Source organism: Diplotaxodon limnothrissa, linkage group LG6 (genome assembly GCF_057381915.1).
Source record: "Diplotaxodon limnothrissa isolate DT_005_m linkage group LG6, D_limnothrissa_male_GT1.1, whole genome shotgun sequence".
NCBI lineage: Eukaryota > Metazoa > Chordata > Actinopteri > Cichliformes > Cichlidae > Diplotaxodon > Diplotaxodon limnothrissa.
Window position 1 is genome coordinate 39,357,094 of NC_140601.1, and position 13,626 is coordinate 39,370,719.

The window sequence follows — 13,626 nt, forward strand, 5'->3', positions numbered from 1 at the left end:
TACACTTCTCCAGTCCGAACGACATTCCAATGTCATTGCTGTATAGCCTGGTAGTGTGGATCAGTGAATCGATGTCTCGTTCACTCTTGGCATACAGCTTGATGTCATCCATGTACAGGAGGTGGCTGACAACTGCTCCGTTCCGTAGTCGGTATCCGTAGCCAGTCTTGTTAATGATCTCACTGAGGGGGTTCAGGCCTATGCAGAACAGCAGTGGGGACAGAGCATCTCCTTGGTAGATCCCGCACTTGATGGTGACTTGTGCTATGGGCTTGGAGTTGGCCTCTAGTGTTGTACGCCACATCCCCATTGAGTTCCTGATGAAGGCTCTTAGGGTCCCATTGATCTTGTACAATTCTAGGCATTCCAGTATCCAGCTGTGGGGCATTGAGTCATAGGCCTTCTTGTAATCAATCCAGGCAGTGCACAGGTTGGTCAGTCTGGTCTTGCAGTCTCGGCTGATTGTTCTGTCTACCAGTAGCTGGTGTTTTGCGCCTCTGGTATTCTTGCCAATTCCTTTCTGTGTCCCGCTCATGTATTGACCCATGTGCCTGTTCATCTTAGCCGATATGATGCCTGACAGGAGCTTCCATGTAGTACTGAGGCAGGTTATTGGTCGGTAGTTGGAGGGGACCGGTCCCTTCTTGGGGTCCTTGGGGATCAGGACCGTCCGGCCTTCAGTTAGCCATTCCGGGTGTCTCTCGTTAACTAGCAGCTGGTTCATTTGTGCTGCCAGACGCTCGTGGAGTGCAGTCAGCTTCTTCAGCCAGTAGACGTGAACCATGTCGGGCCCTGGTGCTGTCCAACTCTTCATACTGGAGACCCTTTCTTGGATATCTGCCACTGTGATGGTTACTGGACCCTGTTCAGGGAGGTCGCTGTGGTCTGCCCTCAGATCCTCTAGCCACTGAGCATTGCCGTTATGGGTTGCATCCTTCTCCCATATGCTCTTCCAGTATTGCTCCGTCTCCAGCCTTGGTGGTGCTGTTCTCTTATTGTTCCCTTGCCACTGAGAGTACACCGTTGCTGGTTCTGTGGAGAACAGCTGGTTTATTCTCCTGCCTTCTATCTCGTGTACCTCCTCAGGCGGCTGGCCAAGGCTGTGAGTCTTTGCTTGGCAGTTTCCAAGGCCTCAGGTATGGACAGCTTGCTGTATTTCTTAGGCACCTTATTTGTCGCACCTTTCTGCAACTCCGTTAGTTGGCTAACCTCCCTCCGTGCTACTTTGATCTTGCCCTCTAGCCTCCTTCTCCATGGAGGGTACTGCCCCTTGTCGCTGTTCAACTTGTAGCCAAGCATCTCACTGATCACTGCTGCCGTATTGTAGATCAGCTTGTTAGTGTCGGTAATCGTGGTTGTAGGTATTGCCCGTAGTGCTGCATTAACATCATCTAGCAGACCTTCTGAGGGTACTTCACGTAATCTTGGTAACCGGCTACGGGGGATCCAGGTTTCAAGCTTGGCCATGATCCTATTTTTCAGGTCAGTTCCTCTCGCACTCAACGATCCTTCTCCTATCGCACTTGGGGCTATGTACCCAATCTCGGGTGGGGGTGATGATATCGCCCCCCTGACCTGGCGTCCTGACTCCTCCTTGCCGTAGCATTTGTGTTGTACCTCGTCAATCTCTAGCTGTGAGAGCAGTCCCTTCTTTCGAATGTTGGAACACTGAGCTACTAGTTGTTTCGCCGTCATTGTGGATGTTGGGTATCGAAGAATCCATAGGTCCCTCATCCTATTCATGTAGCCCCTTCCGCCGGGGTTACTTGCGTAGTAGCATTCCTTCAACGCCCTGTTTTCGTCTCTTGCCCACCGATGCCTTCTTGTTCCAGTAGCCCACTTTTCGTCAGGGTGCCCTGGTTCCTCAACACCTGACGCGGACCTTGTTGATCCGGGCGACGTCCGAGCCGGCATGCCTTCATATTTATTTGTCTCGCTCATGTCTGCGGTAGGCTCGCTTAGCATAGGGGGGGTGCCTTAGGACCCTTACTGGATACAGACGCCCCAGGCAGGAATCGAACTTGCGATCCTCTGTCCCAAAGGCGTGTAGTCTAACCACTACGCTATCCAGCTGCATATGACGTCTACATACACACAAAGAGTACCTTGCCTGTGTGTTGTGTAAGTGTGTGTGTGTGTGTGGGGGGGGGGGGGGGGGGTGTCAGAGTGTGACCCCATAAACGACTTCCCTAAACCTGCTGGTCCAGAAGGCCAGCAGTTCATCTAAACAAAAGACACTTAGACTAAAACAGATATACTTGTGTTTGCTATACCATAAAACAATAAGAGAAGGTACGACCTCTCCCATGCTCCCAGGATGTAGGTGTGAATGCCAGAACACTCTGGAATGCACACAAAGCCTTTGCAGACTATTAAGGATCACACATCCTATCACTACACAATCGATTATACACCTCTAAGCATATATGGTTGAATATTTCTAAGCATAAATGACAATAAACAATACAAATCTAACAGCTACCTTGGCTTTCAACATATCTCTGGGTAATGACATTTCTCTGACATCAGATTGGTTGGGAACGGGCTAAATTTAACATGTAAAACTTCCACTGAAGATAGCTAGTGAGGGGAAACTAGTGAAGATAAGGCAGACAATTTGACAGGAGTTACTCATATAATATATGTCATTTCAAGTATATTTTATTCTTACTGCATTCCCTTGCAGTGTGGGTCGAATCCAGTGAATTCTAGTTTTTGCACATTTTAGATGATGTTGGAGCAATCTCTATATCTGTGCAAATATGCAGAATCTGCATACTTGGGACAAGGTTGCTGAAGTTTTCTGTTTTTTGATTGCCTGAAGACGGTTTTAGCTTTTATTTTTTTATATAAATGCATTTATAAAAAGTGAAAGGTGAACAGAATCCAGTAGTTAAGGCTTTGCCTTTGATAAAATGGGTTTAAAAAAGATTGGTTTCCCCAATGCTGGATTCAGACTATATAATATTGCTTAAACTGGACAACGAAGGGCACCACTCTGGGTCAGAAATAAAATGAGTGACACGCATGATAGTAGGGAATTTTATTTCTGTGTGTCGTAATGAATAAAAACCATTCGAAACACCTGATGACATCCAGGCAAAAACATAGGCGTGTTAGAATTTATTTTTTTTAGTCACATCTGTGAGTTTCACTAGTATGAGCTAATAAGATAAGGTGGAACAGGTGGAACAGTGACCCAAATGCAGGAACAAAGACAGGATCAAAAAGGAAACGTTCTGCCAAAAGGGCGCCTAAACTTCTGTATACACTCAAGACAGATTACCCCATGTGAGGACAGAACACAAGAGGAAAAGATTCGCAGCAGGTGAAAGCAATCAGGAAATTTTGGAGTCCAAAAGGAAACGCGAGTCCAACTGACAACTTTATTATACTCCCTCTTCTCTTGTGTGAGTTTTCCTCTTTGTGTCTTCTGTGTTTTGCTTCCTCCCTTTTTCACTTCCCACATTTTTTGCATCTGATTGAGTTCACCTGTCAATTGTTACACTTCTTGTGTTTTTACTTCTTCGTGTTGTTGGATTTCCAGTAAACTTCCTGCAGGACCTTTTGTTTCCCATTAAAATGAGAAAATACCGCCGTGTAATCCATTTATTTCAACAAAGTAACTGTATTCTAAATACCACCTTTTTAAACGGTAACTGTAACAGAATACAGTTACTCATATTTTGTATTTTAAATACGTAATGGCGGTACATGTATTCCTTTACTCCCCAACACTGTCAATAAACTAGTTTCACTTCATGGTTCTGGCCATAAAATTCCATTAAATTCAGTCAGGGGCGATTCTAGGATCAGAGCTTTGGGGGTGCTGAGCACCCAGAGAGCTGCCCAGCCAGGCAAGATAAACCTGTCTCTGTCAGTCCCTGCATCCTTAAATGTTGTCCCGAGTTCTCTCTGACTGTCACTTTGGTGCATTTAAACCCCTGTTCCTCCCTGTCCTCATCGTCTGTTGTCTTCATCATCGTTATCAGTCATCATAATTTTACCATCTCTGCAAGTCTGCAAATTTCTTTATTACATCATAAGATTCTTAAATTCATCAAGTCTCTCTGTGCCTGGGTCCTCGTCACAAAAATGGGCTAAAATCGCCCCTGAATTCAGTTTTACATGTATGATGCCTGTGCACAACATCTACATATGATTTATATCATAAACACCCAACAGTCTTAGAAAGAGACCTCCAAGGAACAGACGAGGTCATGCACTTGGTGACAGGGAGGAGGAAGATCTCCCTTTTAACAGCAAGACCTCCAGCTGAACCAGACTGAAAGAGGGTTGTGAAAGAGAAGAATAAAGAGGAGCAGAATGATGCTGGTTTACAGCCTCACTGCTGTAAATCGACATGTTTCAAAAGATGCAACTTTTACTTTGAAAGCGAACACTCTCTATTTCCTGCTTGCAGCTTACATTTCAAAGTTTCAAGGTTTGAGGAGTGCTAGCAGGGAATTGGTTTGGGAATTTTTTTGATAGTAACCAGGGGGTGCCAGGAGGTCACTGTCAGATCTCAAGGCCTGTATAAGCAGGACTGCTAGTAGAGTCAATAACTCTCAAAGCAGAGGTAGGTCTATCATTGTGAAAGTCTACAGTCAAGAGACAACTTTTCATTAAGGAAATACTGGGGTTTACAATAAGATGCAAATCACTGGTTACGCTCAAGAACAGTAAGGCTAGATTAGTCTTTCCCAGAAAACATCTAAGAGAGCCGGCACAGTTCTGGGGAAAAAACCTGTGGACGATGAAAGAAAGATTAACTTGCATCAGAATGATGGGCAGAGAAAAGTATAGAGAAGGAGAAGAAGAGATGATCCCCATCAAACATGGTGGAGACAGTGTTGTGCATGGGCATCTATGACTGCCAGTGGAAGTGGGCCACCAGTATTTATTGGTGATGAAACTTCTGAGAGAAGTAGCAGGATGAATTCTGAAGTGTACAGGGCTTTAGGCTCTGCTAGGATTCAGCCACAACTGTTTGGATGGCACGTCACCTGTCACGTCAATTACATACAGTGTCTGTAATTCTTAAAAAGATACTGCAACACAAAGCCCTTGGAATTAAACCCACATTTATTTGATTTAAAGTACACTGTGTGCAGAGGCAAAACTACAAAAAGATCTGTCCAAAAGTGTACGGACCCAACTGTACATTTAATCCCAGTATGAAGGATGATAGTGGGAGAGTGTAGTCTTAATCAGCAGAAAGCGAAATAAGTAAACGAGACGCTCATGTGTGCCCAACTTCCTCAGCTGGGAAATTTGAACTCACACTAAAGAATAAACCACAATGTGAAGCAAGAGTTCAAGCATTACTGAAACTGTTGGGGAGGAGGCATACCTTATGATTTTTCTTATGTGCATGTTTGCTTTCACACTTACAGCATAAATAACTGTAAAGGTTACATTACTTATATTTGTCCATTTTAACTGTTGTTTTTGTACATTGAGGCTATTTACTCCACATACTCTGGAGCATTTTGAACCACAGGAATCACTTATTTTATTACATGTTTGTAGTAGTGCTGCTGCTTAGTGCAGTCTTTCCCCCCACACTTAATCAAAAACGCATACAGCAGCAACCCAACAAGAAAAAGAGCTAAAAGGCCCCCAAAAAATCCCAATATCCTTGTGTAACTTCTCATACAATCTGTTGTTTGTGTTGGCAATAAATTTTATATTGGTTTAAAACATCTTCTGTGGCCTGACACATCTCATACATCTGTTTTGATAGGCTATTCCTTACATGTTAACCAAACTGACAGACAAGGATCAGCTCCATTAGAGCTGTCAAATCACGGACACAACCTCCTGCTTTGCTTTGCTTTTCAGTTTAGTTCATTTCAGTTCAGCAAAGCTTGATGGGTATAAAACCTTTACGAAAAGAAGAGAAGGATGACAACGCAGTGTCTCCAGTTTACAGGGCAAGCAATAAGATAATAATAAGCTAATTATTAAGATAATAAGCAATAATTGTATACATCAAGTACAGATCATATGCAAGTATGTGTGTTTCTGCTGTTTATAGCTAGCATCTCTTTTCGAGAGAAGAACATGCACTACAAGTATTTAAATAAAGAGAGCTTCACCAACCGTACCCATCCAAAGTAGAATCACTGTGGCGATCGCTTTAAAGCACTGGTTTTCATCTTTGCTTAGTGCTGCTGGCTTTGTGTTCATACCTGAATACTAAGAGAAAGATTGAATGCGTGTCCTCATTAGAATAGGGATTTGTGTTGGTATGTGGAACTGTGGCCTATAGGTTTATATTGTTAAATAGTAATTATGAGACAGTGCCTTTCAGGTCATTTCACAGAAAAACACAAAAGCAATATAAAGAGTAGTGTAAAGAATCACTCTTTCCTGGAAGTAATTAAGTAATGTACCCCATTACTTTTAAGAAAAGCGTTCTGTGTCAACGCAGATCACAGCAAATAACAAATAAATACCAATAACAAATAAACAGCATAAAATTAAAAAGGGTTCAGTATGATAACCATCAGCATGTTTACTTTCAAAAGTAAACATGCTGATGTAATCCTGTTACTATGGCGTCACATCAGCACGACATCCTGGTTAGAAATTGAGATCTAAATATTAAAAGTGCAATATTTTGCACAACTTTATGTCATATAAACAGTCTGCAACACTGAAGTTAGTCAGTATAATCAAGATTAGGATATATTATGTAAAGATGAGCCTTAAGAGGCAACATTTGTCACATGTCGTTCTGGTTTTGCATTACTCATAAACAATCAACTTCCAGGCAAACACATGTTAAACCTGACCAAAAAAAGACGGAGAGCTGTTTACCACAGCACAGGGAACATCCAGGAAGTAATCTGTGTCGTACAGAAAGAACTGAGACCGAAATATAGAGAAGGGAACAAACAGGGGGAACTTGTTTTCCTCTTCATTTCTTCTTGGCACACTTGCAAAACTTGAGTATGCTGGAACAGTAATCACTTCCAGGCACTCGCACATGGAGTGAGGCCATCATTCCTGACTTCTGAAAGCGTGCCCATGCAGCGGGTGTTCAGGACATCTGAAGAAAAAGCATGTTTACGTGTCCTTTTCATCGTATGACAAAATATGTAGCACTGACTGATGGTTACAGCAGGATGTCAGAGCTCTGCAACAGGAGTAACCCACATGGATGTGTTCTTATTCGGCATGTGCTCCTGCGTAAGTTTAATCACTTAATAAGAGGGTCTGTGGTGACACAGACAAAAAGAAATTCATGCATACTCAAAAGGACCCTCACCCCACCCCCCTCCTCCTTCAAAGTTGCAATGAAATTACATTGTTATAATTAAGTCATTTCAGTACTGAAAATTCCCACAAATAACAGGACAGTGTGTAGGTTGTGCAGATGTTTAAAATTCCTCTGCATATGCACCAAAAGCATAATAGGAACAATAAATAAATAATGAATAACATATTGTTTTCTGCACCTGTGTGATAAAAAGTGAAAGTAATCTAACACTACAACCCATTTTAAATTGTGCATAGGAACTAATTTGGTGAAGAATTTGATATCAGCCAGTTATACAGATAAAGAAGAGCTCGAGAGGATGTGGAGGGTGAAGGTAACGGTGGTCCCCGTGGTAATCAGAGCACTAGGTGCGGTGACTCCCAAGCTAGGCGAGTGGCTCCAGCAGATCCCGGGAACAACATCGGAGATCTCTGTCCAGAAGAGCGCAGTCCTGGGAACAGCTAAGATACTGCGCAGGACCCTCAAGCTCCCAGGCCTCTGGTAGAGGACCCGAGCTTGAAGGATAAACCGCCCGCAGGGGCGTGCTGGGTGTTTTATTTATATATGTATGTATGTATATATATATATATATATATATATATATATATATATATATATATATATATATATATATATATATATATATATATATGTCAAACTAAATTCAGCCTACTAACCTAGAAATAAAGAAAATACCTCAAAATTTCACATAAAAAATAATGATAATGACTCTTTTCAGAGTAAGTTTCCATAAAAACAAATGTCCTGTTCAATATATTTATCAGTTTGTCCTGTCCTGTCTTTTAATAGCAGCTCCTTACTGTAAGTGACCTCATGTGTGCTTGGTGATCAGACATCACGATGATTTAAATAAAATAAAACCAGGGTAAACACGAGGAGAGTGAGAGAAAGAAAAACAAGCAGTGACACATGTCACGGCTCCGGGCACTGGAGTTACAGTTTATGCTTTTATTTCCGCTCAGTTAGATGATTGAAGTGGTGTTTTAACAGGAATCTATTAGAGATCAATAGACTATGAACTGTTCCTTTAATTGTGATCACTTTTTGGTCATATGTAGTTATCTTGCATAGCACATTTGTAATGTTATCTCTATTTTTGTGTAACATTTATTGAGGGAAGCATCTTATCACATTATGATTGTAACCTTGGATCAGTAAAGCCTGGCCTGCAGCCCTCTTAGTGATTCTTCAGTCAATATTTAGTAATGACTCAAACAAAATTCCCTCACAGATGCAAATTTTGGTGACTGTGCACAGGTGACGTGAAACAAATGCAAACATAGAACATCATATCTACCGGGGGATGATGAAATAAACAAAATATTTTTTTTTAAAAATCAACCAAATTTGAATTTATAACAAATCTTTTTGAAAAACATCTCTTAAAAATCACATAACAAGCAAAAAGTTCTCAAATTCTGTACTCTTTTCAAATTTTCTGCATGTTTTGCTGTCGAGCTCCTCTTTGATCTACAGTTCACATTGTTTCTCATTTGAACTGTGCTTTGGACAAAAGCTAAACCTAAATGAATAAATATAACCAGAGGCCACTCATTTAAATAGAGGTAATGGTTAAGATGTTAAATTGCCCTCTAAATAGTTGTTACATTAAATAAGACTTAGTATCTTGGAGCTTTGATCTTTATTATGTACGGCATGATCCTTTATTTATATCTGAATGCCTGAGTTATATGTTATAATTGTATCTGTGATATTTTTTACTTTATACTTTCATCATATTTCCTTTTGAGTTTTAACTTGTGGCTTGATCACATATTTATCACCTAATTTGCAAAACCGTCTGAAGCTGTAGCTCTCTGTTGCATTGTGCACATACTTTGCCTCCTGTTACAACATAGATGAAATGTGATGTAGTCTTCCTGCAGTGCACAAATAAGTGTCTGTTACACTGTTTCTATAGAACAAGACTGGGCATGCAGCCTTGTTCTCAATCTTTAAATGACTGACTGCTGAACACAGATAGGCATCTTGAGGAGCGGGGACGTGGGAGGAGGAGCTCCCCAATCACCTTTTTGCTCATCCTTGTACTTCTTGCTCTTTTTCTGACACAAATCTGTCTGGATGTCATCAGAGGCTCATCAAACCATCCCTGACTTTTATTTTTATTTTCATTTGTGTTGCTGTCCTTCGTCTTCCTTCTGAAACGTTACTGTTCTCCAAGTTTAAGGACCTACAGAGTGGTTACAAGGGAGGTTAAACACATACACATGCAGACTGCCTAAAAACCACCAGATAGTTCCTGCTTTGGAAATTGGCCTATTGCTTCTGGCCAGCATTTACTTCAGTGTGGAAAGCAAGGAAGACAGACAGCCACAAAAGAAACCTGAACGAGCATTTAGTGCAACAAGTGTGGGAGATCTGAAGAGGACAATATTTAAGTAAAAACATGAGGAAAAGGGTTTAGAGACATAGTTTGTCCAAGGAGGAGACACAAAGCCCTTTGGGATTGCATCAGGAGTGGCATCCAAAGTAAAATTCAACCTTTTTTAAGATGACATTCAGACAAGGCTCACTCTTACGTTAATGGTCCTCAAGACTTCAATCATACCCACAGTGCTGATGGAAAAAATCGACAGTACTCAATAATGTTTACTATGCCCAAGACTTGATAAAGCGTAAAAAGTATAAAGTTTTCTTATCATCATGGAGACAGTTTATTATTAGTGATTAATGAAGTTAGTGCTGCATGTGTAAACAAAGGCAACACTTACTTTAAATAAGTTCAATGATGGATTTTGCTGCTATGCTTTGCTATGATGTTGTAAATGTGTAATAAATTCCTACATGCAACAAGCTAACTTTTCCACGGCTTACCACTATTGCTGTTGGGTCTTTACCATGTAAAGCTCTATCTTTGACATGTCTGTAAGGGGTGTGAAATTGGAGAGCAACATGAATGAGTTCAAGGTCAACATGTACATGAAAGGTGCTTGGTGATAGGGAGAAGGCTGTGTGTGTGCCTCTGGCAAGTAAAGGCACGCTAACTGTCTTTTAGACTCACTGTGATGTTGGTGGATCAGTGTTAGTGCTGAAAAATGGGAAATGGGGATCTTCTGACTGTTTTGTGTGCAGAAGGTGAAAGCCAGTTTAACATTTATAAAGGAGAAGCTCTGAAGCCTTGAGAGACATTTTTTAAAGATAGGGTGAGAACCTCTGATATGCTGTTGTTTCCTGAAACCTAAATCCTTTTTCTTAACTGCTTACCCATTTCAGTGTTGCAGGAGGTCTGGAGCCTAAAACCAAAAAGGTCAAAAGTCATGTACCTTAATGTTAATGTTCAAACTGATTCTCTCATTATTCAGGTCATGCACCTCACAGCTGGGCTAGAGGCTTGTGTCTGCAAGCAGGTCACTCTCAACTGTCCATGAATGGTGGACTTACCCAGTGTGAATGGTGAGGCAACTGAAACTGAAGGAAACTGTACACTCATATTTGCCAATGAGAACGTTTACCCTCCTTTATTACAGCTCTAATGGGGGTCGTAATCTGTAGAAAACCTAATGCATAGAACGAGGAAGCCATGGGCCATTTTCCCACAGATCTCTGTAGAATGGTCATTATAACAGGAGTCGCCCCTGCTGGATATTAAAGGAATGCATATATAAGGCACTTTGGTGTTGCATTTACTGCATTGCTCATTTGTAGGTACAGTTTATATATGCATACATGATTTTGCATTTAAATCATTAAATCACAGTTTGCACAAAGGTTGACAGCCTTGACTTAGCCCTAGAAACACTTCAGTCTGTCCCCTAATAGTTTAGGTAGTTACTCACTGTCAACAGCAGGTAAGCTAGCAGCTGTTTGCTCGCCATTACTGCGACTCAAAAATTTAATTCTATCTCTTTTGTCTGCAGAAAGTTCCAGTCCTACGGAAAACTACCTGAAGGTTGTTGCAATACAGAAGACTGTGTACCCCAGGGAGCCCAACTCCAAATTCATACTAATGGCTCTAAGTTCTCACCTGATGAAACAATAGAAAGGATTTTAATATTCAACCACATCAAACTTGTACTCCCTGCTGTTTCCATATCAACCAGACACAGATTCATTTCACACCATTAGCGCCCTGACAACACAGCAAGGATCATGTTTATTTAACACAATGGAGCCATCATACTCGGGGTTGCGGGGGTGAGCTTGGGGGAGTGGCAATTTTTCCCCCTATCCCCCCTCCCCACAGTGAATCGCCACCGTATCATGGTGGAGGGATTTACATGTCCATGTGATGTGGGAGCTGTGTTGTCTGAGCCAATAGGGCCTGCCAGATTCTCCTGACACAGATTATTCTCGGGGGAGGAAACAGACATGAAATTTGGTGCTGGATAGGGATGGGTATCGTTTAGGTTTTATCCGATACTGGTGCCAAACCGGTACTTAAATGGTGCTCGAACTGGTGCTTAAACAATGGAAAACACAAACTTTGTCCTAAAACCTCTCATGTTTAGCTGTTTTTTTTCTAACAATGTTAGCCTTTTCTGCAGCTATAGGGCATATATCGTATCACTCTATCAAACAAGAAGACAGCTGCATGTAACTACGACGGTGTTTGCTAGTTCACCTTACATGCGTTAATTTAATAACTGCTGCTGCTGCTGCCATCATCATCCGTCATCATTTCTGCTACACTGGCAGGGCTAGGGGCCAGGACTCTACTCTTCGGGTTCTTGGGGGATGTTGCTAACTCCGAGTATGATAACAGGCACCACACCCGCAGTAGATGTGCTCGGTGCTCGGTCTTGCAGCAAGCTATCAAATACAGTACATTTCTCAGCTTTTAAAAAAACGCTATGCGTCGCCAGGTGTTTCATCAGATTCGAGGAGTTACCTCCTTTGCACAGTATCACCTTAAAGCACTTGTTGCAGGCTGCTGAATTTGCATCTTTTGCTGTGAAGTACAGCTAGACTTTTGACCACTTCGCCTTGGGCATTTTTAATCTGTAGCTCTGCTCTAAAAGAACGTACGTACCTGGGCCCGCCTACTACACTTGCAAAGGTAAAATGATTGGCTAGAATCCAAAGTGTACGACATCTCAGGGAAAAAAAAGCACCAAAATGTGCGCTGCTTTTCGGTCTGGTTACTACCGTTTATGTCAGAACCGTGCCATAATGGCACCGGATACCGGTACCCATCCCTAGTGCTGGATACCCTTACTGGAAAGTGACAACCCCAGATCCAGTCTCAAGGGAAGCTTGAAAGCAAGCGGAGGTCAGGCCTTGACCAAAAAAAATATCTCATAATCTCATCTGGCCTGGGAATCCCCGAGGAGGAACTGGAAAAGGACATCTGTTAGATCATAGATGGATGGACGATCACTTCAGGCCCACAGAAGTGAAGATCTATAAATTAAAGGTTAAGAGAGTGAGTGTATACCAATACTGTGATTTTACACTCTACAAAAAATGGATTTGTAACTGAGCAGAAGGTGGTGTATGCACTCCAGAGCACAAGTATTACCATGTCCAGCTGTGGTCTGAGATGGCAGAGTTAGGTGCTAAAGACTCCAGGACAGGACAACAGCACCCTGTGTTATACCTGCCAGTAGGAAAACACAGGACAAGAAGAGCTGTGGCTACCTGGTTAGCAAGAACTGAATGTTAAAAATAAATGCAAAGTTTTGGTGTGAACTATAGCAGCCTGTGTTTGAGTCTGCCTCAGGACATTTGCTGTGTCATTCATCCACTCTGGCTCTCTACCCCCACCCTCATATCTGTTCTACACTATCATGGTAAATAAGGGCCTAAAAAGCAGAAAATAAATCTTACAAAATAAAATTCGAGCAACAGATCTGTGGATTCTGGATCTCGATTATGAATGAAAAGGGTTTAAATGAGTCTGAAGTGCAAAGTCTTTGTGATCAGAAACAGTGTATTAAGTTTCCTTCACAATAATCTACAAACTATGTGTATATTACTGCTGCATGTCATATTTAAGTGGTGGGTGCATACAGTGTTCTCTCCGTCTCTTTCCTTCCTTGAGCCAGGGGAAAATTTTAATTTGCCCTGTGGGGGATCAGTCAAGTCTGATCTAAACCGGCATGTAAGGCAGGGTGACTGTGCATTTGCATGCAGCGACACATTCAAAGAGTTACTGAACTTCCAGGATGGAAGGGGGAAGACTCGTAAAGGCACAGTGTCACCGCAGACATGTACAGCTGGTCTTTGTTGATTTGAATCCAAGAGTGACAAAGCAAAGAAGGACAAAAAACGTAGTTTTACTGAAACGTCCTGTAGTAAAAAAATGAGATTTCTTTTTTCGCTTCCTCAATGAGGAAGGTTTTTTTTTTCTCTTTTCATTGGGTGTGAAAAAATGATGC